Raw genomic sequence first — 5671 nt, 5'->3', positions numbered from 1 at the left:
GTAGAATCACCGCATGCATANATTTTAAACAAAAAGTCCACTCACAACTTTAGGCCTAAGCCTGACGTCGATCCGAGGTCTCTTCTGCTTGAGCCTCCTCACGTCCTGTTTCCAAAAGTAAGATTAATTTCCCCACTAATACTCCAAACATTTACAAAATAGGCAAAATTAAACGTGAGCCAACCACGCTCATCATTGCCTAATTTCGATATTCCTAATTCGAAATGCTCCAAACTTCACCGAAAAAATAATGGCAGCCTTAGCACAACCTTCATAGATTATACGATTTTAATCTAATGGCCGGATTCTACATTAATTAACCGCCAAAAATACCAAACTTCGGAAAATCAAAAACCTATCCAAAACTCATCCAAAAATTCCATAACTTACAACAATATACTCCCCTTAATATTCCACATTTAAAACTACACAAAACTCCCAAACAGCGGCGGCCGGAGGCCGATTCCGGTGACCTCCAATTCCTAAGAAAATTTAACAACATCTTCCTCTCAACATCCCAAACAACTTTCATAACTATCACTAAGTCCAATTTCAAGCCTAAATAGGGTAATCGAAACCAAACATATCAAGAAAACCTAGGAAATTCAAACACCCGATTCTCCTTACCTAGCTCGAGTTAGGATGAATCCTTTTAGGGGTTTGCTGCTGGAAGAGAGAGCGTCCAAATGATACCAACAGCTCCGGCTATGGTGGCCGGAAAAAGGATTTTCTGGCGAAAACCCCACCACGCACAACAGCGGCTTCTCGGCATGATTTCTCCTTCACGGTGGCGCGACACGGGCTGCCACCTATCTAAACTTGTAGAGGATGCTCCAAGCTTCAAATCGACACCAAGCACGCCTCCTATCTCAGCCGGACGGCGGCGGACGGCGGCCGGAAAGTTTCCGGGTCGGGAGAGCTCAGGGATGAGGCCGGGAGGGAGAGAAGAGAAAGGGAAAAGAGAGGGCTGGGCCTTGACCACCTCTTGGCCCGGTCCAACACTCTTAAACAACCCAAATCCAAAATAAAACACCCCGAAAAATAATACCCGAATAAAAATTACCTTTTACCAGCTAAAATTTACCATTTTTACCGTCGTCATAATTTTCTCCTACGAATTATCCTCCGCATATAATCGTCCCCGAAACCCCTCTAGGGACCAATTAAACCATTACCTCGATGACGGAGACGGTAAGATTCTTATTATAACCAAGCTAGTAAATAAGGTAAATATTTTAGGGTCGGGATGTGACAAGTATGGTTCTCATGGCCTTTCCAATCCTGCTATAAATACTCCATCAGTGAATCACATGAGCTATGGACCTATGCATGCTACTACAGGATTTATTAATCCCTCAATCAATTCTCAGCAAGTCTCCAGCATGCCTCACATGTATTCATCTAGTCCTAATGCTATCACTACCTCCACTGCTCCAAGCAACATGATCATGCCTTTCTCACAAACCAGTGCCTCTCCTTACATGATGAACAACTCACAATCTTCAGTGGGATTTTATTCTCCTCCTAATCAGCATGTAGTCCAGCAGATCCCAACCATGAATCATAGTTTTTCTCAAAACCAGCTCACTCCTTATTCTCAGCAAGCATCAGCAGGAAATCAGGGATTATCTGAAAATCAACAGTTTTCACCTTACTCTCAGAATACAGCCTTCATTGGACACTTTAGCCTTTAAGATGGAGACTCTTTCCCACAGTTTCCCTCTTCTGGTGGTAGAGATAACAATAACCACAACAATGGAAACAACAACTCCAAAGGCAATGCTTATTACAAGAATGTTGTTTGCCAAATTTGTGACAAACATGGCCACACTGCCTACAAGTGCAGCCAGAGGAACTCTCACCAATCTGGAGAAGCTACTAGCTCATCAGTTGAATGCCAAATCTGCAAGAAACCTGGTCACATTGCTAAAACATGCAGATGGAGGAATGCGGAAACTCAGCTATGCTTGCCTGTGACTTTAACTCCAATGAGGGAGTATGGTTAGTGGATTCTGGTGCTACTAACCACATGACATTTGACATTAGTCATCTTCAGAACATTACTTCTTATGCAACTGCTGATTCAGTACAAATTGGTAATGGTGCCAGTCTTTCTATTGATAAGAAGGGTTCTAATACTCTCTCAGTTGGGAATTCCTGCATCTGTTTGAAAAATATATTGTTTGTTCCAGATTTAGCTGCAAATTTGTTGTCTATTCATAATATTTGCAAAGATAATTGTGTGAGACTGATCTTTGATGCCTTTGAATTTCTAATACAGGACAAGGTAACAGGCCAAGTCTTATATGAAGGTGTGTGTGACAAGGGTCTTTATCCCATTCCAGTCAAAGTAGCTCATCAACTTCAACATGTAGTCAGTAAAAATTCAGCTTTTCTTGGAAATAAGGTGTCTCACTCATTGTGGCACAAGAGGCTAGGTCATCCATCTAATGTTATAGTGTCTAGTATGTTGTCTAAGTCAAACATTGTTTCTTCTGATCAATGTCAGTCCCTTTGTGAGTCTTGTTTAGCAGGTAAATCTTCAAGGTTGCCTTTCCCTGTGTCTAGTACTAAGTCAACTAAGCCCTTTGAGGTTGTTCACTCAAATCTTTGGGGTCCTTCACCCACTGTATCAATTGAGGGTTACAAGTATTATTTCACTATCATTGATGAATGTACTAGATACACATGGATTTTTCCATTGAGAAATAAAAAGGAGGTGTTACCTTTGTTTCAGACTTTCTATACCTTTATTTTGAATCAATATTCAGCCTCTGTTAAAATCTTTCAATCAGATGGGGGTGCGGAGTTCACAAGCAATCTGTTTAAAGCCTTTTTGAATAAAAATGGTATTGTTCATCAGCTTTCCTGTCCATATACTCCGCAACATAATGGCTTAGCTGAAAGGAAAAATAGGCACATTGTTGAAACTGCTGTCACTTTGTTGCACTGTGCACACCTTCCTGTTATTTTTTGGTATCATGCCTGTGCAACTGCTGTGTTTCTAATAAATAGAATGCCTAGTTCAAATCTGTCCATGAAGTCTCCTTATGAGGCTCTCTTTAAACAAACCCCTTCTATTGATCATATTAGGGTTTTTGGTGCTACTTGTTATCCATTGATGAAACCCTACAACTCTAACAAGCTGCAAGCAAAAACAGCACCTTGTGTCTTTCTTGGTTATGCATTGGGATATAAAGGCTTCATTTGTTTTAATCATGTGTCAAACAAAACCATCATTTCCAGAAATATCATTTTTGGTGAAACTAACTTTTTCTACAAAAAGAATCCTAGTTCATCTTCTGAGAGTGTTGAACAGGTAACACAATTTTTCTCAGCTCCATGCTCTCTTCCCCTAACAGCAACAGGAGACAATTCACACACACCTTCATCAGGCTCAAACCTTGTCCAAGATCAGTCTCAACCAGTTCATACTCATCCTTCTGCTCTAGCTCCTATGATACCAGAAAATTTTCAAGGTGATACCTCTTCAGCTGAAAACTCTGGTACTCCTGATAATAATATGCTCTCAACTGAGATGAGAAATAGTGATGATGTTGAGAATCCTTTGATTATTGATAATAGTGAAACATGTCCTACCCAGATAGTTGTGTCTGAAGAACCTGTAAACATTGTCTCTTATACTGATGAGCCATACATCCCAATTTCAGAAGTCCATATTGATATTGGTCCACCCTCAATTGCCTCTCAGAACACAATGACCTCATTTATTCCCTTGTCGAACTTGAACAATAATGATCATCCAATGATAACTAGAAGCAAGCATGGGATTTATAAGAAGAAGGTGTTCTTTGCAACTAATACTGCAATTAAAATGACAACAGATAAGGAACCACATTCGTTCAAACAGGCTCTTCAAGTTCCAGAATGGAAACAGGCTATGAAGGATGAATATGATGCTCTCATTCAGCAAGGAACTTGGTTTTTAGTTCCCTCTCAACAACATAAGAACCTGGTAAGCTGTAAGTGGATTTTTAAGTTAAAGAAAAATCTCGATGGGTCAATTGCAAGGCACAAGGCAAGATTGGTTGCTAGAGGTTTCAGTCAAGAAGAAGGAGTGGATTATGATGAAACATTTAGTCCAGTGGTGAGGCATACCACAGTTAGATTATTTCTAGCTCTTGCAGCACAGTTCAACTGGAAACTACATCAGATGGATGTGAAAAACGTCTTCCTTCATGGGGTACTTAAAGAAGAGGTCTACATGTCATAACCACAAGGTTTTGAGGACTCTGAGCATCCACATTATGTGTGCAGATTAGTTAAATCCCTCTATGGCTTAAAACAAGCTCCATAGAGCTCAGTGAGCTAGATGAAAATGGTGAGCTCAGTGAGCTACGCAAAAATGGTGACAGTTGTCCTGGTAAAAACTCATCAGTTTGATCTTAGCCAAAAGTCACGTGAGTCTCTTACTGGTGCTGTTGTCATCTCTTATCATCCTACAGCAGGAGCATTCTCTTGGACAAGAAGAAATGATCACAGCCTTACACGTGGTGTATAGCAGCTGTCAAAGATTAGATATTTTGCAATTGCAACTCCACTCTCCTTAATTCTTGTCTTATATATATGTAGTGCTCTGCATTCTTCCCGTTGTAACATCACCATCACTACTCCTGTACAATTACCCTTATTTCAAATACAAGCAGCTTTTCCTCCCATCTTTCTTTCATGTAATTTTCTTGCTCTAGTTTTTTGAGTAATTTACAGTATTCCTTTCTCTCTTATTATAGAACTGTTCTCCTTTTTTTGTGCAAGTTTTTTCATCTACTATTAAGACTATAGACCGTGCATGATTTCTAGCACGCTGCACCTACGTCCACTGCGACGTCACCGACGAGGATCAGGTCAAGTCTCTAGTTGACTCCACTGTTGAAAATTACGGCCAACTTGACGTCATGATTAGCAATGTGGGGATAATCCCCTGGTTGATGCACTGTGCTGGAGCTCGACCTGTCCGCGTACGACAGGGTGATGGCGGTGAACGTGCGCCGGATGGCGGCGCGTGCGATGGTGGGAAAGGGAGTCAAGGGCAGCATAGTGTGCACGCCGAGCGTCGTGGCTGAGTCCGGGTCTAAGGTGAACACAGACTACTCGATGTCAAAGCACGCGGTGTTGGGGCTGGTGAGGTCAGCGAGCATGCAGCTAGCGGCGCGTGGAGTGAGGGTGAACTGTGTGTCGCCGGGTATGGTGGGGACGCAGACGGTGGCGGAGACTTTTAAGATTGGGGCGGAAGAGATGAAGGAGATGCTAGCGGCTGTTTATAAGGGAAGAGATGGGCCGTTGATGGAGAAACATGTGGCGGATGCGGTGGCGTTTCTAGCGTCGGAGGATTCGGCTTTCGTCACCGGCCATAATTTGGTGGTTGATGGCGGAGTTGGCACTAGCATGAATATCATATCGGCGTCGAAAGCTAATTAATCAAAATTAATGAAGTCTCTGGTTTATAACCAGTTGACAACTTTCATTATTCTGCTCAGCATGCATAATCAATAAGTTTAAACATGAAGATAATGAATGAACAGTTTTTCTTACTCTTGCTCTCTCGGATCATTTATATGCTTGTTACTGCTAAATAGAGGTACCCTTCCAACGAATTTTTCATCACTTTCACGCAGAAACTACTGCCATTTTCATGCCCTCTCTCTCTCTC

General features: G+C 41.7%; 1 pseudogene; it reads left to right on the top strand.

Moving 5' to 3' along the window:
• The window catches only part of LOC101298718, a 6030-nt pseudogene extending 591 nt beyond the window's left edge, over positions 1 to 5439 (top strand).
• The last annotated feature ends 232 nt before the right edge of the window (positions 5440 to 5671 follow it).

Source organism: Fragaria vesca, linkage group LG5, assembly GCF_000184155.1.
Source record: "Fragaria vesca subsp. vesca linkage group LG5, FraVesHawaii_1.0, whole genome shotgun sequence".
Classification (NCBI taxonomy): domain Eukaryota; kingdom Viridiplantae; phylum Streptophyta; class Magnoliopsida; order Rosales; family Rosaceae; genus Fragaria; species Fragaria vesca.
The sequence above is the reverse complement of the archived record's forward strand: the minus strand, read 5'-3'. Positions and strand labels throughout refer to the sequence as shown.